The following is a 25,038-nucleotide window of genomic DNA, read 5'->3' on the forward strand; positions in this document are numbered from 1 at the left end:
TGTATGGTTGAAATAGACATGAGGCTCATGAAAAGGATGAGGATACATGATGCTTTAGCAACGAACTAGAACATGGTGAAGTTGCTACTCATCACATTCCTGCTGATGAGGAAACTATCTAAGAAGAGAGACCATGCTACTCTGGTGAAGAAAAGGATCCATATGAAGGGATTAGGTTGACCTCAGCTCTAAAGGAGGTCAAGGACCTATCAGAGGTAATTCTCAAGCAAAAGGATAAACTCAAAGTCTATGATCTTGAGAATGGGAAGTTGAGAAAAATATTAGTTGAACTAAATGCTCAACAAGAAGAGGCTAACAACATGAATGGGATAATAACCCATTAGTTGAGTGAAATGGAGGTTTACTGCGAGAGACTACAAACTGAGGTAGTCTCATTGAGACACGACTTAGAAAAGTCATATAAAGATTTTTCTTAGTATCAGAATCTGAAAGGAGTCCAAGGTTCCAACAACAACAAAGAAAGAAAGGATGTTGGACAACAACAACAACAAGGAAAGCAACAACAACAAGAGAAGAGAAGGTAATAACAGAAGGCTAAGAAGCAGTAGCTAGTACTGCAGCAGAAGGCCAAAGAGCAACAACAGGAAGTGCGTTAGAAGAGGGAAAGGTAGTTGCAAGGAAGAGTGCATGGTAACAATGCTTGCTATCATAGAAGGCATAAGAATATCCAATAGAGGACCCCTCCTCAACGACAGAACCTTCAGAGAAAAGATAAATTATGTCAACAAAGGCCTTTTTATGGTTTTTGTTTTTATTGCAATAATTATGGACATAAAGCCATAGGCTGTAGATGTCATGCAAGGAAACAAAATGTGATGGGTAGCAACAACCCAAGGATGCACAGAAAGGTTTCGAGAAGGCATGTTGGCCATAATAGGAGTTCTGACAAAGGCGTTGTCAAAAGGAGTAACTCCTCTACCCCATTCTTAGGTCAAATCAAATGCTACGATTGTGGAAAATTTTCGCACAAGAGATATGACTACAAAAATGAGAAGAAACATAAGCTTTCAAAGAGAAAGAGAAAGAATCTCTTGTAGTAGTAGCAAACAACAATATTCTCATCAGTCAGATCTCTTGTGCCTAAATTTTCCACAATAGTTGAAAGAAGTAGCAGGAAACAATGCAAATAGCAGGCAACATTGAGCAGTAGTAGTAGGAGGCAACAATGGGCAGCCTCAAAAAGTAATATTGTTGTGCAAATGAAAGGTTTACATATTTGGTGAATTACTCTTATTTCATTTAAGTTGTAAGTTTGATTATGCATAACAATCTTGTGTTCATAAAAAAAAATCGGTGTAAGATTTTTCATGTCCCTTAACGCTCAATTGGTATAGCTATGTCAATTGGTTGTGATGAGCTCATGTTGAGTAACGTTGCATGCAAATGGACATTTATTTTTGAGAAAGAAATAGGAGAGTTTTCCTGGTATAGTGTTCCATTTGTATCATTTCTTTTGATGCAATTGGTATGAGTTGTGAAGCAGTCCCCATAGTATGAAAATGATCTCAAGGGGATAACTGGAGATGCTAAAGAATGAGAGCAGTCTCAGAAGTAGTAGAAACAACGAAGAAGGGTAAGCCAAAATGCATCATTGTAACTTGGTAATTGCAACAACGATAATAACATACAGAATTTATTGGGTTTCAATTTTTTTATTATACAAAAAGATGAATTGGTTGAAAAAGTGCTCAACCAACAACCTTAAGGTGTCCAAAATGGGAAGGACAAATCAAAGGAAGTATATCTTCAGGAGGAGCATATCACATTTTCCCAGTTTATGGAGCAACAACAGTGATAGTCTTGGAAGAGGTGGCTACGAGGCAGAATGCACATCTCAATAGGAAGCTTGTAGCCCCTTTCCATTGATGTCAAAGGGGGAGAAAAGTTGTGGAAAAGTTGTGATGTCAAGCAAGCCATTGGTGTCTCATGTAATGAGATGTGTGGAAGTAGCTTGAGGTTGGCCATCACCTGGATAGAAGCATGGTGTGTTGCCATCAATTCCAAAGGGGGAGATTATTGGATAGTTGGAACTGTGTGGATGGCCAATGGCCTAGTGAGGGCATCCACAAATGTGTTGGAATTTGATGTCAACAATCATGATGGGGAGATGTGTTGGGAAGTTAGTAGTGCCTAACAATAGGCAGAAGTGTTGGTATTGATGTCAACCAGAAAATCTTGGTGTCTTGATGCAGCAGATGTTGGTGGTGATGGACGAGGAGGAATTTAAAGGTAGATGTGGGTTTCATGTAGAAAACCATCATAGTATCAGGCTTATTGGAGAATCCATAAAATGATGATTACAGTGATGGACCAAGAAGTAAGTTCATGGTTACTGCAGGCCTCATGCAAAGGATCATCATTGTGGGTGTGATTCTTAGCTTTCTGACGATTCAAGGAGAAAAATAATGGCAGAGAGTTTGGAACCATATTTTGAGGTAGCATATGGGATCAAAGGCTAATCATACCCCCTCCATTTTATAGTTCTTAGAATAATCTTTCCAATAGTATGTGGAAGTCCCAGAATGGAGTTATGGATCAAACATTAGAGGAAGTTGAAGTTTTGCCTCTCCAAAAGAGAAGGCAAAGAACAATGAGTTGTTGTCCTTCTCTCACGTGTCCAATTAACAATCACTGATTGGAGGCTCCAAGTTGTAGCACAACAACATATGCATTTAGCCAATTAGCAACTTGTGATATCGATAATCAGAGGTCCTGACATATTGGAGATTGGAGGGCATGACAAATTGACGATCACACATTGGAGATCTAGGTAAATCGATGATTGCAATTAGAGATCAGAGGCCTAGGGCCATATCAGTGATTGACGTTCGATGTTCATATGAGACATCAATCAGATGTTGCAATTGCCAAACACTGATTCAGTTAAATTGTCGGGATTTGAGCCTCTAGCGTTAAATCATCGGGAGATCCAAAAAGGAAAATACAAAGGAATTCATTGCAAAACAAAGGTTAGCAAACCTATTTCTGTCTCCTCTAGGAGGGAACATGGAGGCATTCAATTGGGTCTAATAAGGACAATGGAATCTAGTGATGGGATCTAATGAGGACACATGGCATAGTTTGGTTGGATCTGATAAGGGAAGATGGCAACATCAGAGGAGATTTGATGAGAACACGTGGCAGGATTTGAATGGTTTTGATAAGGGACACGTGGCTACTGACGTCAACATGACGTGATGGTACAGAGGGACACGTGGCAGGAAGTTTCAACATTTTGAATGGCCTAATTGGCCATATTCGGTTGACACATATCACCACTCAATGAGTGCCACATGGCAGGGGATGATGTCACATCATTAAACAACGATCGATGATTTGTGATGGACAACACATTGTCACAAAGTGGAAATCACCGATAAGGGGCTCCGATGTGGTAAGCACATGGTTTAGAGGAAAGACAAGAAACCAAGGGCATGACACTTTATAAAGGGAAAAGGGCTCTTGGATAGGAGTCTATAGGCCTTAGTTCCTTAAGGCTAAGCCTTAGGTCACAACCTTCAGGACTATGTTGAAAAATGCATGACAAGGGCTAAGCAACATGGATTTAGGAAATCGAAGATTGACAATTGACAATTCGTTGTTGCTGGCACAATGGCACAAATGAAAAATGCCGATAATGAGGGCTCTGATATGTGTTAGTGCTTGGTTGTGCGGCTAATAAGAAACCAAAGGCACATAGATTTAACACAAGGAGAAATGCCTCTGACAGAGTCTAAATGACTTAGCACCTCAAGTCTGAGCCATCAGTCACAACCCTTGGTCCTATGGTAGAAATTCGATAAAGGGGTTAGATAAAAGAAAAAAGGCCAAGAACGATAAGAATTCACTGGTTTTACATGTCCTGTTATGAATGAAGTTATGATAGATGAAAGGGCTTTGATAGTGCTTTGTAGTGTAAATCCTCTGATAGAGCAACAGTACAAAGGTGGCTCAATGACTATATGAATCGACAGTTGTGGTTTTGGATGCAAAGATGTAAGATTGATGGCAGAAGATATTCCATGCACACATTATAAAAATACCATGCTTGAGTACAAAGATGCCATGCCTGAAGTACAAAAGGTTCATGTTGTAGGGCTGTCAAGCTCTGTAAGCTTTGAACAATATGGAGAGTCCCAGTGATGGGAAAGATGCAGATAGAGAGGATTGTGCCTAGCTTGAGTAAGCAGGTGGACTGAGAATTAATTCTCAGTATGGAGAAAACAGTTAGGAAAATCAGAGGCCCATTCTCTAGGGTAGTAGTGGCATAGAAAATTCTGATGCAGACAACAGAATGCAGGTCCATGCTTAAGTACAATGTGTAGTGTTGAACAAGGACAATGCAACAACATCGATTGGTGTGAGAAACAAAGGACCAAAGCCCAGGATCACGAATGAGCATCTAAGGGGAATGCAACATTGTTGTCTGACAGGCTAAGAGGAAAAATCTTCGAGTGTGAGAGGCTAAATGAGAGCCAGTTTTGTGTGAAAAGGTTGATAGTTCTAAGTAGAAGAAAAGATACCCCTAGAGCTGTGTTCTTTGTATGTAAAGGCCAATAGGTGTCTGTGTGCTTGTGCAAGGCCTGTAGTGCCTGTGAGATGTGAGACACGCTTGAAGTGCCTGCGGTCTATGTTAAAGGCAGAAGTTGTCTGAGATGTGTGTATAAGGTTATGAGTATGCCTTAGAGAGCAGGCTGTGTGCTGTGGAAAGAAGTGAGGTTGAGAGAAGAGTGACTGCTATTAAGAGTAGAGAGCAAAGAGATGAGAGTGACTGTTGTTGAGCAGATCACAGGGCTGCTGAAGAATGCTGTAGAGAGCTGTAAAGTGCAGCAGAGTGAGCAAATATCAAAGCTGAGATCAGGAAGAGTTGCTTCCAAATCACAAAGGAATACCAGTTCTTAATTTAGTGTGGGTTGGTACCTGTAGACAGGAAGTTGGTGCTTCCATCTCTAGTTTAGCTTGGGAAGGCTTGGGGGTCGGTGCCTCCTACAAGTTGGTGCTTGAAACAAATCCATGAGGCCAGTGCCTCATATGGTTCTTCTAGTAAGCTGGACATGCATCTACAAACAAAGGGATTTGGTGCTTCCTGCTAGTTGGTGCTAGCAAACAAATCAAAGGGAGTTGGCACTTCCTGTGAGTGAGTGTTCACAAAATGATTGATGTAATAGAGTAGGTGCTTCTATTTACATCAATAACAATAACAAGATTTGTGGTTTTTCTTGAAAGTGTTTCCACATGAAAAACATGCGTCTAATGTGTATGATGCTTATGGTTTGCATGCTTGTGTGTTGAGTTAATGTTGTTGCTACATTATAGATTGCTGCTAGTTATATGGATGAATTCCATGTTTAAATAAGGAAAATAAACTGGTGTAAAGAAGTAAAAATTAGCCTTAATATTGATTCACCCTCCCTCTCAGTGTTAACATTGTTTCCAACAATTTGGATTTATAACTCAAGCACTCGATCGAGCATTTTAAGCGATCGATCAAGCTGTTAAAGTCCTAAAGATCGTAGTTTTAACACCCCTTCTGTAGATTTCTCTACAACACTAATTTGTACCCTGGGGGACTTACGGAAAATTTTGTCCTTAAGTGGTAGAGTTGATCATGTTGGATTTGTGAAGAAATCCCCTTTCCAATGGCATATGAGTTTGACATTTTTGAATTTATATGACATTTTTCACCTAATTTCTTTTAAGCATAATGTTTGAATTTTTTTTGGACAATTTCGGAAGGGCTAAAAAAAAATCAATAACATAAAATATATACAATGGAAAATTAAAAAAAAATACCGTTATCTTCGTTTACGAGTCCTATTCAATATGGTACTCTTTCTTTTCCAATTTATTTAAATAGTTGAAAAAAAATCTTACATAAACACATGTGTCTACAAAATGTAATTGGAATATTACTATGCCAATTTCGAAAAACAATAAAAAATATAATTTTGCATAAAAAAAATATTTTTTTATATGAGTAACTTAGTCATATCTTCGTAGATCATGCTTATATCTATATATCTATATATATATATATAGTTGAAAAAAAATCTTACATGAACACGTGTCTGGAAAATGCAATTGGAATATTACTATGCCAACTTCGAAAAACAATAAAAAATATAATTTTGCATAAAAAAATAAATTTTTAATATGAATAACTTAGTCATATCTGCGTAGATCATGTTGACACACACACACACACATTTTAGACAAAGTTATGCTATGTGAACACACACATACCTCTTGAGATGTGCGAAAATTTACAAGGACAAGCATTTCATTTAATGGAAGATTGAAAAATTATATAATACTCCTTTTTTTTGCAAAAAATATCATTAGGACAACAAGATAATTCTCTACAAATTGTCTTTTTACTCTAAATCAAAATTCTTCAATTCAATAAAGGAGTAAAATTTTGAATTTTCATAGCCACATTTGGTCCAAAAGTGTAACCCATCTTCATGCATTCACCCCAAGTTGATTTCATTTTATTCATTTTGGCATAAAAAGACCAATACTATTAATTTTATGCTTTATAAGACATTAATTTATTGTTGTTATTTATATAATGTTATAGTGTATCTCATTACAATGACACATCATTCCACATTAATATTTCTCTTGTACTCTTAATTTTCTAAATACAACTTAATGTTAAAGTTTTCTTTTATCATATGTATGTGTCAAAAAGAAGAGAAGTATTGAATAAATTGTATTTTATTTTATGTAAAGACAAAATTACTTATCATATTTTTGAATTTCCATTTATCTTGTTTATTATTTTTATATTATAACAAAAATATAATAATAAATCATCAAAATAAAAAAACTAAAGACTAAAGAAAACCATAATTTAATTAAATAAAAAACCCAATTAACCAATCTTTAATCACATATCTATATTTATTTACAATATATCAATATTTAATAACTTATATATATAAACTTGATGTAAAGCCTACAAAATACCTCAATAACCTATCTCAATAAACCAATCCTTAATTACATATCTACATTTATTTTCAAATGATAATGACTATAAACACCCTCTCCATATTCCTAAAATTTAATACATATTATTTAAATTCATTTATGAGTAATGGTAGTTATTACAGACCCTCACCACAAGTCACTAAAATTTGATAAACACGTTTAAATTGATTTTATAGGTAAAATGGTTGCACCCTTTACATATCCTTAAAATTTAATACATATTATTTAAATTGATTTATAAGTAATGATAGTTATTACAAACTCCCATCACAAGTAACTAAAATTTAATAAATAGGTTTAAATTGTTTTATAGGTAAATAGTTGCACTGTTGGCATTATGATGCATGTGTTATACTTGATGGCAACCCACTTGTAGCAGAACAAATCACCTATATATGATAACTAAATGAATCTACAGAAGAGATATTAGATGTGACAGAATGCATGACAGTAGTGTTTACAAATGTGATGAAATGCAGGGCAGCGTCAAGGAAACAGTTTAGAAGGCAACTCACTCAGATGAAAGATCACAGTATAGTAGGTAAACAACAAAGAATTATATATCAGTATTCACATAATGAAGAAAAAAAGGTAAACGCAGGTTTTCCATTGACCAAGCTATGTATACACGCAGGTTCACTGTATATAAGTCGCGTATACGTACACTCGCACTTTCACAGAAGGAAAAGCACATATACCTTGGAAAACTAAATTTTTGGTCCATGGTATTCTAATCCATGGTATTGGTCCAAGGTATCTGGTCCGAGGTATTGACCCTAGGTATTTGGTCCAAGGTATTGGTCCTAAGTGGTTTTGGTCCATGGTATTGAGAAAGGCCTAAAACTATAAAAGGAGGAGAAGATCATTAGGCCAAGGTGTGAAAGTATCGAATATCTGATGAAGTGTGAGATCAAGTATACAGGTTATGGGTTTCTGATCTGAACCAAGGATACACCTATATCGGATGAAGGTTGATGGACCAGGGATCATGAAGACTTAAATGTATTATCATTATGTGGTTTGATCTTGAACATTCTAGATCTGAATACTGATGCATGTTTTTATTATGTAAATGTGATGATCTGGGTATGAATGAAGTCTGAAATAGTTGTGATGCTTTAAGTTAGCATTTCCAGATCTGTACGCAGGTTGGATTTGGTAAAACAACATATACACGCTGGTTCAACATACATAAGTAATGTATACATCACAGAATGGAATTTGTAGATATGTACGCTGGTTCCCCTTGGTAAAAGGGCATATACATGCTTGTTCGGATTATGGATGTAGTGCATATCTTCTGAAGTATGATCTATAAGGGTTTTGTTTGCTGTTGTAGTGTTCAGGGTTCTACATTGTGTTCTAGTGACTATTTTCTGGTGACAGTATTCTGCATATTCAGATTGGTTGATTGTGATTAGCTTCAGTGTTGATGGATGAAATCTAATGATGGATCAGGATCATAATGACTTATCATTATGTGATCTGATAATGGATGGGCTAGATCTGATCACTAACACATGTTTTATCCTCTATGTGTGATTATGTCTGAAGTCTGGAAGTGCAGCAAAGTGTTTGCAGATCTATATGCTGGTTTGCTTTAGGGAAGCTGCGTATACACGCAGGTTGGCTTTTGCCAAATAGTGTATACACTCTGAAGCATGGTTTTAAGATTACAACTGATTCTGAATGATAATGTAGTGATTTGAACTTAGATCTATGTACTGGTTACAATGATCTATCTGTTGCAGATGATTGGTTGAAGTTGATTAAAAGAATGGATGATTCAGTTGGGTCAGTGATTGATTAAGTTTGATTGATTCAGAAAGTGATGTTTGAGTTTCAGTGATTGGTTGATGCAGATGTATTTGATAAGTGTAGTGCAATTGAGATTGATTTTGAGCTTCAATGTTGTTGATGGGTCCAGTATGAAAATTGGATGAAACATGGCCTGCAAAGTGTGATGTTGCATTCCAAGAGTATCTAGTATGAAAATTTATGAAATGAGGTCCCCAAACGAAGTAAGAAGGTCGTAGCCTTCTGTAGGCTGGTGCCTACGTATTAGTAAACATATCGGCTAGTACAAGGGCTAGGGGGTTGTAGCTCCCTTCCAGTAGAAGCTGGAGAATGAGAGAAGATTGTAGCCTTATGCAGGTAGAAGCCTGCGTACTGGTATGAGTCTGAGCCAGTACTATTGGAAAATTATATATTATACAGCAATGGAACACATAAAATATTGCAGAAATATAAACACAGAAAATGCATAAAACAAGAGAGACACAGATATACATGGTTCACCTAGTTTGGGATACGTCCACGGAGAAATAGCCAATCCTTCTTTATTATATTATCCAGCAAACTGAAGAGATACAACCTACAACAAATTCACTATAACTCCCTTTTCGCTCTCAATCTCCTCTCTCTTCCTCACTCAGAATACAGATCTACATAGATGCAATACAATTCCCTCATATATAGTGAGGGGTTGCCTTCTAGGGTAAAAACCCTAAATTAAACATAACTTCTACTATCAGATCTCCACCTAATGAGTGGTCCAGATTGACTATGAAATTACAACATTTAACAAGGAAATTTTACATCTATTCTTAGCTTCAGGGGTGCTGCCCTCGATCCCCCTGCCAGGGGGAGCTCCCAATAAGTCCCAGCCCCCCCCCGAACCCCCCTTGCAACGAATATTTTATGGGCAACGTTGCCGCCCCATTATGAATTGGGGTCCAATGCGGTGAGACCTTTGAATACAAAAGATAATCAGGCTCCACACCCAACAATTTCCCACTTGGAGATTGATTATAGCAACTCCACTGCTGCTTCATTTGCTGGACAATGACTCCACTTTGGACCTGTCTGTTTCTCATCTTCTTCATTATACTTGAAGACCAATTGAAACTGAGCAAATTCTCAGTTTCTCCGTGGTTATAACTTTTGTTAACATATCTGCAGGATTCTGGCTAGTGTGTATCTTTTCCAGCTTCAACTGTCCATCTTCCAACGCTGACCGTATGAAATGATACTTAAGCTCTATATGCTTAGTCTTGGAATGAATGCAAAGTTCTTTGCAAGATGTATGGCACTCTGGCTGTCATTGTATAACCTGCCCAACTATTGCTTCTTACCTAATTCATCCAGAAACCTTTGTAACCAAATCATTTCTTTACTAGCCTCTATAGCAGCAACATACTTTGCTTCTGTTGTTGAGAGTGCAACAACACTTTGCAGTTTTGAGACCCAACTGACAGTTGTTCCACCTACAGTAAACACATACCCTGTTGTGCTCCTCTTGTTATCTCTATCACCTGCCATATCTGCATCAACATATCCCTGTAGAGAAATGTTTGAACCACCAAAGCATAATGCTTGATTTGTGGTACCTCTCAAATACCTGAGAATCCACTTCACCGCCATCCAATGTTCTTTTCCTGGATTGTTCATGTACATGCTTACAACTCCCATTGCATGTGCAATATCAGGCCTTGTGTAGACCATTGCATACATTAAGCTTCCAACTGTTGATGCATATGGAACTTTAGACATATAATCCATGTCTTCTTGGGTCTTTGGGCACATCTCCTTACTAAGTTTGAAATGGCTAGAAAAAGGTGTACTAACTGGTTTTAAATTGTGCATATTAAATATTTTCAACACCTTTTGTATGTACACATTCTGAGACAATGTTAATTTGCGATTCTTCCTGTCTCTAGTTATTCTCATACCAAGGATTTTTTTGCAGCACCCAAATCCTTCATTGCAAATGAGTTTGCCAATATTATTTTGAGCTCATTTATTTCCCGCATGTTAGAACATGAAACAATCATGTCATCTACATACAATAACAATAACTACCATCATTTTGCTTTTTCAGATAAACACAATGATCAGAGTGACATCTAGTATAACCTTGTTTAGACATAAACTTGTCAAATTTTAGATACCACTGCCTTGGAGCCTGTTTTAAGCCATACAAGCTCTTCTTTAACCTGCACACTAGTTTCTCCTTCCCTTTTACCTCATATCCTTATGGTTGCTGCATATATATCTCTTCCTCCAAATCCCCATGGAGAAAGACTGTCTTTACATCTAATTGCTCAAGATGAAAATCTTCAACTGCTACTAGACTTAAAATAGTTCTGATTAAAGTAAGTTTAGCAACAGGAGAAGATATTTCATCAAAATCAATACCTTTCTTCTGTGCAAACCCTTTCACCACAAGTATAGCTTTATACATTTTCCTACTTCCATCTTCTTCCTTCAACTTGTAAACCCATTTATTCTGTAATGCTGTTTTACCTGTAGGCAACCTGACTAAGCCCCAAGTCTGGTTATTTGCTAAGGAGTCCATCTCTTCTTTCATGGCTTGCTCCGACTTCTTCCTGGTTTCTACCTGTACCGCTTCTTCATATCATTCTGGTTCACCAGAATTAGTCAACAATACATAATATAATGAAGGAGAGTATCATTCAGGGGGTCTAATTTTCCTGGTAGATCTTCTAATATCGCTTTCAGGTGTTTGAAGTGCTTGTTGATGTTGTGGTTGTTGTTCTAGCTGTTGATCATTATGATTTTCAGGCACCATCACTTTTCCTGTGATATCATCAAGCACTGTGTATTCTCTGTTTTCTTTTTCCTGTAGCTCATCCTTATACAAAACCTTTACATTGATATTACATCTCTACTCTTAATGATTTTGTGATTTTAAAATCATATAAGTGATAACCAAAATCATTAACACCATATCCAATAAAGGTACATTTCTTTGATTTTTCCTCAAGCTTTGTTCTATTTTCTTTATTAATGTGGACAAAGGCTTCACAACCAAAAGTCTTTAAAAAAGAGTAGTTTACCTTTTTACTTGTCCATGCCTCCTCTGGAATACCACCATCCAAGGAACTTGAAGGTCTTCTGTTTATTAGATAAACAACAATATCTATAGCATCTGCCCAAAATTGTAAAGGCAATGCTACATGCAATCTCATGCACCTTGCACGCTCCATGATTGTCCTGTTCATCCTTTTTGACACGCCATTTTTTTTGTGGTGTTCGTGGAACTGTCTTCTCTCTAAAAATTCCATTCTTTGAACAGTACCTATCAAACTATTTGCTGCAATATTCACCTCCATTGTCTAATCTGAGACACTTCAACCTTTTTCTTGTCTCATTTTCTACCAAAGCTTTCCATTTCTTGAAAGTATCAAATACATTAGATTTATTTCGAATACAATAAATCCATGTTTTTTGGTTGCATCATCAATAAAAGTAACATAATAACGAGAGCCACCAAGAGATGACACCTGAGCAGGTCCCCATACATATGTATGCACAAGCTCTAATTTTTCGCTCTTCTTTTCTTTCCCAACTCTAAGGAATCTGACTCTCTTCTGTTTTCCATAAACACAATTATCACAAAATTTTAAATCAACATGCTTCAAACCTGGCAACAAATTTCTTGAGTGAAGAATTTGCATCCCCTTCTCACTCATGTGCCCGAGCTTGTGATGCCACAATGCCATATCTTCTCCTGTAGAGGTTAAAGCATTAATAGAACTAGAAATACCATTGCATAAATACAATGTACCAACCTTTCCTCCTTTCACTATTACCAAGGATCCTTTAATGACCTTCCAGGTTTTATCTGTGAAAGTAGTTACGCAACCTTCAACTCCCAATTGCCCTGTTGAAATCAGATTTTTCTTCAGGTCTGGAACATGCCTTACCTCCTTCAATAGCCACTGATTTCCATTCTGATGTTTTATGAAAACTGTACACATTCCAATGGTTTTATAGGGTTTATCATCACCCATTCGAAGCTGTCCAAAATCTCCTTGAACATAATCATATTGGTTTTAACCCCATGCAGAAATTACCTGCATACGAATTCTAAAACACAGAAAATAAATAATGCGAGCGCAGAATACATAAAACACATATACACAGAGATTTCCCCTGGATCCCAAAACCAAGACTACCAGCTTGATTTTTCATTATGTTCCTTTCAATGTTATAATACATATTTATACATGCTGAAGCATCCAATACCATGGATCGAAAACCATCGCATCCAATACCATGGATCGAAAACCATCGCGTTCAAAAAACATGTGCGAAAATCATTGTTATAGACATTTTTGTGCGTTACAGCATTGAGCAGGAAATGTCCATAATCTAAGGGATCCAAAGTCCCTAAACATGTTGTTCCTACCCCTAGAGGAACAAAGCTAACAAACCACAGCAATTCACAGAATTTCTCCACCAGAAACTGCTCAAAAACAAGTCAATTCAGGATCATTTCAGTGGCTACACTAGCTGTCTGCGCTGAATGTCAAAGGCAACACTGGCTACCTGCGTTGAATGTCAAAGGCAACACTAGCTACCTGCGCTGAGCGAGAGTGGACATGTGGCAAGTTCATTTCTCAAGGTGTCAAAACCCAGGAAGCTTCCAAAATGACACTTGCCTCAGGGAATTCGACTGGTGATGAGTAAGAGGTTCCAAAGCTCCAAGTGGAAGCAAGAACCTCCAAGTGGAATCAAGAACTGAAAGAGGGAGAGGACACTAGTCAGATCTCAAGCTGACTCATCCTCTCTCCAAACATCTATATATGGATCTCTCGTCCATGATATCTAGAGGCTGGAATTTTGTTATTGCAAAGAATTGCTGTTGGTTTGAGATTGGAATCATTGGGTGCTTAATGCTTTGAAGGGGGTGAAGATAGGAATTCCATTTGCTGGGAAGGAGATGCTAGATTGGAGCCCTCTGGGTTGTATCTCTTCCTGAACCTTGTTATTCATCAATAAAGCTATCTTGGTTTCTCCTATATACTGATGTATCTTTGATGTATGATTGCATTAGTATGTTTAGTTTATTTCTAATCCTGAACTAGTTATGAATGTGAATCCATGTCTTGTGTAGTGTTCTCTTCTTGTGATCTTGAAGAAACCTCTTGAAGCTGGGCGAGCGAGAAGGCAAGTAGCTGGGAACTCTCCAAGAGAAGAGAAGCCGGATCGAGGGACAAATGGAAGACACCGGTTAGTCCATCCATCTCTCTCTTCATTCTTAATTCATAAAGGAAGAATACTAGAATAGTTGTCTCTGTTTGTTGCTAAGGCACTGTCACACCTTAGGTGGATAGGATCGTCCGGCATAGGCATTTTTCCCCACAACAAATTGGTGACTCCACTGGGGACATCTGTTTAGTCATTTTATTTGTGTTTCCGTCATTGTTTGTTTCATAGACTCGACAGCAACAATCGAACTGCGTCTGCTATTCCCAGATGCAAAGTAGACAGTTGCTGCTTTGATCCAATCACTGGATTTGTCTATGATCTGAACAATGGAATCACAAATGATTTGATGATCCTTTGTGATAGATCTTAGTACCCCCTCAAAGCATCCCTTTGATTACACCTTGCTTGTTGCTTTTATTTGGCCTGAAACAGTGGATTAAATAGCAATCTGTGACCCAGAACCAGTGAGAAACGAGAGTTTCTCCTTCAGCGCAGATCCAGTGAAGGGATTCTGCATTTCAACGCAGGTCACGTGAAGGCTACCTACGCTGAATGTCAAAACCCCTGTGTTGAGGTTGCGCTGAACCAGTTTGGCCTTGTGCAGCTGGGGTTCTCTGCTCTGTTTTGCCTTGTTTTGATCTCTGATTTTTGCAGCCTGTAACCAGCATAGGTACCAGTCTGATAACTCCTTTTCTCTGCTTAGATTCCACCTCCTTTTGTACAAAAAGACAGTGAGTGTTTTTATGTGTTTGTGGCGTCATTTGCAGTTTTCCTTTGCATGAGTGAAATAGTCATCCTGTAGCCCTTGATTCAGATCTATTGATTGTGATCTTAGGAGAGAGTTCATTGGCTGTTTGTAGATTGATTATACATTTACTTTTGCATTTGGTTTGAGTTTGTCTCTTTTAAGTGTCGAAACAAGTATTCATTTCGGAAATCGTTAAGTGTTGTAATCTCTTCTACCCTCTCTGATTTCGAAAAAGTAAACTTGTTTGTATTGGTCATTTAAAAGCAAATTCAAAGTTGTACAAAAAGCTTTCTTCGTAGGCATCAATACTAAGAAAGCGGAAAACAAACACCTGCATTATGCATTTGCATCTTGATAGTTTGCATGTCTGATTTAGGAAAAGTGCATTAGAGTGTGCTGATTGCTCTTTGAGAAAAGATGGTGTCTTTCTTTTCCCTTAGTAGCTAGGATTTTCAAAATTGAAAAGATATAAAGCTTGCTTATCATCTTTAGACTGCATTTAGGAATTGTATCATACATCTCGTGGTGAACCTTGAAAGGCAAACTTCTAAAAATATCAACCTAAAATAAATTGAATGAACTTAACAACGCTTTGCAACATAACGCACAACATAGAGGTCTAGGCTAGAGACGTGTTCCGGCGTCGTAAAGCCTGGTGACTGTCGATCTCGTTGATGGTGGGTGATTCCTCCTGAGGGACGATAGCGCCAGTACAGATTGTGCTCCCACGTACCGTTGCGTATATATTGGGAGACCCCTATAGGCATAAAACCTTTATCCTTAGGAAGCCATGTCGGCCGCCCTACTGATCGCAATGCACTGAACGTAGCATTCAGGAAGATCGACCGCCCGTACCCTAAAAAGTATTCTGCGGTTTTGCGAGAAGTTTGGCACACCCTCTGCCTAGAACTCCAGAGCAGTTCCTTTTGGCCTTTTTCAGCCTCTATAACAGAAAACGTCCATCCGAGCATTTGTCACTTCGGGCTCGTTAAAACATCGAAGGATACTAGAGTCATCTTTAGCTTTTTCTCGACTCTTTAAAAGTGAAAAAGCAAGTTGTGTCTAAAAGCGTCTAAAAAATCCATTTAATTCGGAAACACACTTTCCCCTTTTGTATTTTGGTTGATCGAGTAATCCGCAATCGTGGAAGAAAGTCAATTGAAACCCCGTCGTTCGCGGAGGCTTACGAGTCAACCGTCTTTGTCTCCGGAATCGAAAACAGTACGGACAAAGCGAACTCGTTTAACCGGTTCGAAATCTCCTATCAAAGTTAGAACAAGTGTTCCAACAACATCTGAGATTCCGGTTACTCCAAACATTTCTGGAAACCCTGCCTCTATAGAAGAAGTTCAACAGCCACAGAGGGACAGTAACACTGATCCTAGTCTGGGAGCAAATACTTGCGTTACTGAACCAGTTCCATCTGTGACCGGTTCGGAGAGTCTTGCTCCTCAAACAACTGTCGCTGTCGATTCAACCCCTTCTTCGGCACCAGAAATATTTTATGGACCTGACGGTCTTCCCCTTCCACCTGGTTTGATTGCGATAGAGGAAATTGTAGAAGATCTGCAAGCAAATACTCCAACTCATTTTGGGGTCGGGGTCACTCTATTTCCTTCGACATCAGAAGTTAGTCCATCACAAGTGGAAGTTCCTGTAGAATCGCTAGGTAATCTATTGGATAGACTCAAAATGTCTGAACAACCATCAACATCTAGGACTGTGTCGAATGACACGGCGACAGCAGAACCCCTTGCCGTCACTCCGACAATGTTTGCCGACATACCATCTGTCCCGACTAGCTCTCAACTGCTAGAAGGAATCCACCCAGGGACTATTTCGACAGTGTGGTCTGTTCCAGTTTGTTCCTCCGGAATAATTTCCGGCAACTCTTATGTTGAGACTCGCCAAATTGATCCATTTGGAGGTCAATTTGGGCAATCCAGTCCCCAAGGACAAACAATCCCCTTGAGTTCCAGATTGCTACCGTATGGGGGGCAGTATGCCCTTTCATTACCCCCTCCGGGAGGGTATCCATATGGGAGTTCACAACAGTATTCAGGTTATACTGGAGTTACATCAAGTGGTTGGGTACCTATGCTACCTCAACAACCAAGGGTTGTGTATTCTATGCAACAATGTGTACCTATGTCGAACATCCCGACCACACCAGCTATTGTAACAGTGTCACAAGTTCAAGCGATGCCTGTTGTATGTCAGCCTCAGATTTCTCAGGTTGTAATGCAACAGCCCCTTGACCCTGTGACACAACCACAATCGCCTACTGGTGGGGCGACACAGGTCCAAACGGGTACATTTACCCCACACCTTGGTCCAATGGTTAGTATAGCACAACAGAACATGGCTTCACAACCGTGGCTGGTGCAATACCAACAACCACAATTCCAGCAAGTGTACCAAGGTTCTGAGCAGCAGATCTTTGCGAACAGTGGACAACCGTATATTCAAAACGGTCAAAACCAACCGCTTTACAGTGGTCAATTCCACCAACCGTATCAGTCATACCAACATCAATTACATTATGCTGGTATGCAAAGGCCCACTGCTCAAGCGATTCCATCGTACCCTGGGTACGCTTCACCTAACCTGAATCAACAGTTACCATTCGTGGCAACTTTAGAGTTACCCGATTTACACCGGTTAACAAACGATCCAATTGCTTACGCCCCTTGGTGGCCAGCGATTCCTCACAAGCTTCCTTCGGACATTCCTAAATTTAATGGAAATCCAGGTGAAGACCCATCGAATCACGTGATGACTTTTCATCTGTGGTGTTCATCAAACACCTTAAACGATGATTCGATAAGGCTTCGCCTCTTTCAGAGGACGTTAACGGGTCCAGCAGCAAAATGGTATATTGAATTACCTAGAGCCTCGTTCGACAATTTCAGCTCCCTAGCCACGACTTTCTTAACCCATTTTCAATTACCGATAAGGTATGAAATGGGAACAGAAATCTTAACCAACTTCAAGCAGACAACGGCCACTCATATATCCGATCATATACAAAGTGATACTGACCATCAATGTGCTTTGTCTTTGAATGATATGCGGGGTTCTTTGCCAAGAAAATTGCACTTTGGCTGTCACAATCTATCCTTATAGCTTCCTGTACTAACCCCATACTTGAACACAATCTCTGCAACCAAACTGCTTCCTTGCTTGCATGAGTGGCTGCCATGTATTTTGCCTCTGTAGTTGACAGTGCCACTACAGATTGTTTCTTACTCATCTAATTGACTCCACCTCCAAATAGGTTAAACACATACCCACTTGTAGATCTTCTCTGATCTAGATCTCCAGCATAGTCTGCATCAACAAAGCCATGAATATCCAACACTCTGTCCAATCCTGGTCTTCCTTGGTAGCACAAACCATAATCACTAGTGCCACCCAAATAGCTGAAAACCTACTTCACCACTGTCTAGTGCTCCTTCCCTGGTTTTGACATAAACCTGCTCAATACTCCCACTGCATGTGCAATGTCTAGTCTAGTACAGACCATTGCATACATTAGGCTACCGACTGCACTTGCATATGGAACATGAGACATGTCCCCTTCCTCTTCTTGTGTCTTGGGACACTGTTTAGCAGATAACCTTACACCTACAGGAATAGGAACCTTCACCGGTTTACTATCCTGCATATTAAACCTCTGCAATATTGTCTCGACATACTTCCTCTGGTTTAACCAAAGCTTCCTCTTTGCTCGATCTCTTTTAATTTCCATGCCCAAAATATAGTTTGCAGCACCAAGATCTTTCATGTTGAATTTGGAGGACAATTGGGTCTTCAAATGCTGGATAAATTCTTTGTCATTTCCAACCAACAACATATCATCCACATACAAGACCAGATAAATAACATGGTCACCATTTAATTTAAAATACACACAGTGATCTGCTTTGCTTCTGGTGAAGCCAATTCCCCATATAAATGTATCAAATTTATGATACCACATCCGTGGTGACTGTTTTAACCCATATAGAGACTTATTTAACTTACATACCACTTCTTTCTTACCCTTCAGTGAAAAGCCTTCAGGTTGCTTCATGTAGATCTCCTCTTCCAGATCCCTGTGAAGAAATGTTGTCTTCACATCCATCTGTTCTACCTCAAAATCAAAAGCAACAACAACAGATAAAAGTAATCTAATAGAAGTTACCTTGGAAACAACAGAAAAAATATCACCAAAATCAATTCCCAACACCTGGGAATAACCTTTTGTTACCAACCGAGCTTTGTATTTCTCCACTTTTCCTTCTACATTTGTCTTCTTTTTGAACATCCATTTGCTGCCAATGGGTTTCCTTCCAGCCGACAACTCCACCAGATCCCAAGCCTCATTTTTGTGCAAATATGCCATTTCATCAACCATGGCCTCTTTCCAAAGTTTTCCATCCTCTGAATCCACTGCTTCCTTCACAGTTCTGGGATCATCATTAGTAACAGACAAAGCAAAATTTGAATAGAAAGCAGGTGGACTATACCTTTCTGGTTGCCTTCTTTCTCGAATTGATCTTCTCATAGCCAGAGTTTGTAGCTCTTCATCTTCTAATTCCTCCTCTGCTGTAGAGTCTGATTCTTCCTCCTTTAGCTCAAACTCTATTTTCTCAGGTTCCTTTGGTTGGACTTCATGTATAATAACATCTTTCACCTCTCTGAACACCACATCTCGGCTGTACATAATCTTCCTTGTTACTGGGTTCCAAAGCTTATAACCCTTTAAACCATCCTTATACCCAATAAAGATGCACTTTTCAGATCTACTATCCAACTTTGTTATGTCCTCCTTTGGAACATGTACATATGCATCACATCCAAATACCCTCAAATATGAAAGAGAGGGTTTCTTACCAGTCCATACCTCTTGTGGAGTCTTATCCTTCAATGCTGATGAAGTTGACCTGTTGACCAGGTAACATGCAGTATCCACTGCCTCTGCCCAGAATTCCTGTCCTAACCCAACACCACTGAGCATGCTTCTTTCCCTTTCCATCAACGTCTTGTTCATTTTTTCTGCAACTCCATTTTGTCGAGGTGTATATGGAGTAGTCTTCTACCGTGCTATACCACACTTCTTGCAAAATTCTTCAAATTCCTTATTGAAAAACTCTCCACCATTATCTGTCCTCAACACCTTTATCTTCTTCTTTGTCTCATTTTCCACTAGAGCCTTAAATTCTTTAAACCTATCAAAGACTTCAGATTTATTCTTAAGGAAATATATCCATGTATTCCTTGAGAAGTCATCTATAAATAATACATAGTACACAGACTTACCCAGTGATGGAACCTTCACAGGTCAAAACACATCATTACGCACAAGCTCTAATATATGTTTCTCCCTCTTACCACCAGAGGGGAAACTCACCCGATTCCGCTTCCTGTATACACAATTTTCACAGAAATCAAAATCCAGATAACTATTACTCATACCTTCTACCATACCTTTACCATGAAGTATTCGAAGGCCCTTATCTCCAATATGTCCAAGCCTTTGATGCCACAACATGGTGTTTTCTCCAGAGACCACTAGATTTTCTACTCCACTTTCAGGAGCCACGGAACTGTTGCACCCATCAACAACAGTGCTACCATGCAGCTTGTACAGAGTTCCAATCCGAACTCCCCGCATCAATACTAGTGCTCCCCGAACCATCTTGCAGGTATCCTTCTTCAACAATGTTTTTACACCTGCATCATCCAGCTTACTAATAGAAATCAGATTTCTGGCTAATGGAGGAATATGCAGAACACCCAGAAGTTTTCTAACCCCTCCACCTTGCAACTTCAACTTTACTTTTCCACAACGAATGATTCTAGCCTTCCTGTCATCCCCCAAGAAGACATCACCACCATCATATTTCTCATACTCACAGAACCACTCTTTATGGGGAGTGAAGTGAAAGGATGCACCTGAGTCAATCAACCATGCCTCATGATCTACATGTGTACTTGAAGAAGCCAAGTACACATCCCCACCTTCATCTAAGGTGGTTTTCACCTCTGCAAAAGGAGCCTCATCAGATCACTTTCATATGTTAGGAGCTTTAGATTTAAAGTCCCTTTTGAAGTGGCCTTCCTTTCCACATTTCCAGCACACCACCTTTACAGGTTTTCCTGGAGATTTAGATCTCTATCTAGATTTAGATCTCCCACTTGATGATTTATTTTTGTTTCTGTTCTGGGACCGTCTTCGTACAGACAGGGCATCACCATTTTGGCTCTCCATATTTTTTCGTCTCATCTCCTCTGTCAGCAAGGCTGAGACTATTTCATCAAACTGCAAGGCAGTTGCATTTCTACCTATTGTAATAACCAGACTATCCCATGAATCTGGTAGAGAACACAACAAACTGATGCACTTATCTTCATTTGAAATTTTAATATCAACAGATGCTAACTGACTTACCACAGTATTAAGTGTGTTCAGATGCTCTGTGACTGAGTCTCCATCTTTCATCCTCAGGTTATACAACTTTTTCTGCAAGAACAGTTTATTCACCGGAGACTTAGATTGGTACAAAGTCCCTAACTTGTTCCACAAAGCCTTTGCTGTAGCTTCCCTTGATACATTTATAAATACTGAATCTGAGACACACAATCGTATTGTGCTATTTGCCTTCCGATCAAACTTCTTCTGTTACACTAAAATTTGTCACCATGACTATTTGCTGTCAGTATGGCTCCATCAATAACCATACTGTCCTCCTTGGCAAGTCTTATACCTCTGCTCCTCATGTCAAACTCCAAAAAGGAGAGAAAGCCTTTAAAAGTCACTATAACTCTGGTTACGCAGTTTCTCTTACTCTTACCTGCGTGTACGCACCTCAAGTACATAATACCTGCGTACTTTTACGCTCTGTCTGTAAAGGGGTGGGTGCGTACTCCTGTAAAGGTCAAAAGGCGCAAGTTTTACTTCAAAAAAATTACTTGTGGTCGATTCTAGAGTATTCTAGAAGATGGTTTGACGTGGATTGAGCGCCTCCAGATGGTTCATGCATCCCAATGAAAGAGGAACTTATCCCATGAAGAGGGGAGCTATCCCTTTGAAAGAGGGACTTATCCCATTGATGGTGGACCTGTTTAACTTCCTCCAAAGCATTATAAATGCAGGCATTGGGCCAGAGGGAGGGGAGGTTGAAAGCTGAACATTCCTAAGGGTAGATGTTGCTGAAATTAGGACTCCCTTATAGAGCTTGAGAGGAGAGATCCCAATCCTTTCTTAGATTCATTTGGAAGTGGGTGAGCTGATCAAAGTAAAGGAGAACTCTTGCTGGACCCTGGGAGGGACCTGCACAGCGCCAAGGCACTGGTTGTAATGGTTTCTTTTGTTTCCAATTAATACAATTAAGTTCATTTTTATCAACAAGTTGTTATATATAATTTGTTTCATAAACTCCTTGGTCTTTATGATGAATATGTTTTATTATATGAGTTATTCAGGTGCTATGTAATCGTTTGCTTGTTAGTGAATGCAGGCTTCAAGGAGAAGGAGCTCATCTGGATCGGAGAGGCTTGGCTGCTACAAACGGCGTTGGACTAGAGGTAAGCCTTAAACACCTGGTTGCTTTTATTTTAAATGCATATTTAGGGAAAGATAGTGCTTGATTGTTTTGTTTGTCACTAGAAAAGCCTTGTTTTCTAGGGAGGTCGGTTTTGTCCGCAAAATTGACTCTTTCCGCATGACAAAATGGCGACTCCACTGGGGAATCCATGGATTTGATTGATTTCTCTTTTGATTGATACTTTGATTTGAGAAACGTTGATTTCTTTCTAGTTTTTGACTGATTGACTGTGAATTTGGGTGGAATAGCTTAGGATTGAGTTAGTTTTTATTTTTCTTGTTCTTGAGAGCAGTACGCACCCTCTGCGTTAAGCACAGTGCGTACCTATACACACTTCTGCTTTGTACACAGAGCGTGGCTGCACCTGTGCAAACAGGCTGCCTGCGTACCTTGTCAAAAGCTTAGAAAATTTCAAAAGCTTAGATCCACTGGTTACCTGTCAGAAGTTTTCATCTAAGCTTGTTTCATTAGCATCAAGGGTTTTAGTGAAGTTCATAGAAATTCTAGCCCTAGGTTTGATTTTTGTATTGGTCTTGTAGTGACTCTCGCTTTAGAAGTTGTAAAAACCTTGGATATCCCTGGTCTTTTCAGTATTCTTAGGAGTTAGACCATTCGTAAAATCCACCTTTGTGAGAAGCCTACCGTTGTGTTGTCTCTTTGCGGAATTTCGAGAAGGCTTGTTTGTTAAGCTGTGAATTTCATTCTTAAGAAAAAGAACAAGAGCTTTTTATTTTTGTTTTTGACTGATTTATGATTCTGCATGAATTAGTCCTTGGTTGAATTATAACTGAGTAAAACAACCTGGAATTATATTTTGTAGGCTTTTACCTCATTAGATTTGCTTTTAGGTAAATTTCTCTTAGATTTTCTTTTAGGTAAATTTCTCTTAGATTTTCATAGATCTTAAAATTGATTTTTTGTTAGGTAGTTTTACATGCTTTGTTAAAATAGGAAAAATACAAAATCTCTTTTGAAGAAAAGTTTGTTTTAGTAGCATTTTAGGTCTTTGAAAAGAGAAAGGAACTTTTCGTGAAATAATTAGTGGTCATGAGTTGTGTGCTTTGGAAAAGATAAAGAGATTTTTCTTTGATTTTCATTGCCAAGAAAGTTGTCTTTATAAATTTTGCATTCTCCAACTCTCTTAGCTAGGGAATTCATTGAAAAGGAAAGATTGTTTTTTCATCCTAGGTGCATCTTTTTAGTGGATTTGAGTCAAGTCTACACACCATCAGTTTCATCTCCACTACCTTTTGTCCTAAAGAAAAGCCATAAAAATTAACGCTTAAAGTAAAATTCACCTAGTAACTTTTTATTTACTAGGGCTCTGATACACCAACATAGATCAGGCTAGTGTCTTGGAGTAGGAGAGTAATTAACTCTCCAAGACAGTAAAAACAAACAAGTAGCTCATCTTGCGGTAGGATAAATCCAACTGTTACATTTATGCTCTGGGAAAGCTCCTCTTAAAGGAGAAGCACGAGATCGTGTCCGAACCAGTGAGGGAATCAATCCTCCTTCATTGGGAACGATGCCAGATATGCACGTACTACAAACGGTAAACCTCGGATTAACCATTGTCGAGGAGCCTGGGGTCACTTGTCGGTAAACCTTGGATTATTGTCAAGGAGCCGGCAAGGGGATTGAGCTTGTTACTCTGCCCTTGCGTGTGTATCGGATCATAGACTGTTCCCCCAAGTATATTTTTTGCTGTTGGTGACCTTAGTGACTATTATCTTTAGGATTCTTCCTAAGGTGACGGTGGACGGAAGATCCCACTGTACCTAGAGCAGACGTCGGCTAGACTCACTTGGATTTTCTGGGGGGTTCACTTCACTCGAGACGGTTAAAGTGGAGGAACTTGGTCCAGTCTATTCATTAAGCAGGTTGCCGGGGTAACTGTTCCACCCGCCATTTCTGTACTGAATTCTGCGATGTTGGATTTCATCACCAACTAGTGTTTTCGGTCCAGAAAGTTACTGTTTGTGTGTGGATTGACGCCCTAGATTCTTTAGGCGTGTGATTCAAATTTGTTTGGTTCTTTAGAGACTTTAGGCAGTTTGCTTTGAGATTTTAATTTGTTTCCGTGTGCAGTAGTTAAAAGTTTTTAGCTGTGGCTGAATTACCAAGACAGTCCCGTAGACTTCGGGGCCAGTCTCCTGAGGTTGTAACCGTGGCTGATTTGTTGATGAAGTCCCGTAGACTTCGGGGCCAACCTCCTGAAGAAGTCCTGGGCCATTACGAAGGTTTGAAAGTCCTCGTAACTCCTAGTGGCAGTAAATTTGGGTCACCTGAAGAAGGAGAGTCTTCGTTGGTTGTTCATCCTGATTACCAAACTCTAGAAACAGGTTATAATCCTGAAGCTATTTCGGTTTCCGAACTTGCTGGTAGCTTTTCATCTACTAGTGATATAGGCGAATAACCTGAGATATCTGAACCTGTTACTCCAACATCGGGGTTAGTCTCTCCAACTTCTAGTGCTCCTAATTCACCTAGGGTAGAAAGAGTTGTTGGTTGGGTAAATCCCCTCTGTGGACAGAGGCGATCCCACTTGTCTAAAACAGAACTAGCCACAATCACACCACGCTGCTACGCAAGTTCCTAGTTATGCATCAAAGGTGAATTAAGAAGACCAACCTGGAATCCAACGCTATGATTGAAGCAGAG

This window comes from Pinus tabuliformis, chromosome 8, assembly GCF_031772625.1.
Source record: "Pinus tabuliformis cultivar Carrire ecotype Pingquan chromosome 8, CPIR1, whole genome shotgun sequence".
NCBI lineage: Eukaryota > Viridiplantae > Streptophyta > Pinopsida > Pinales > Pinaceae > Pinus > Pinus tabuliformis.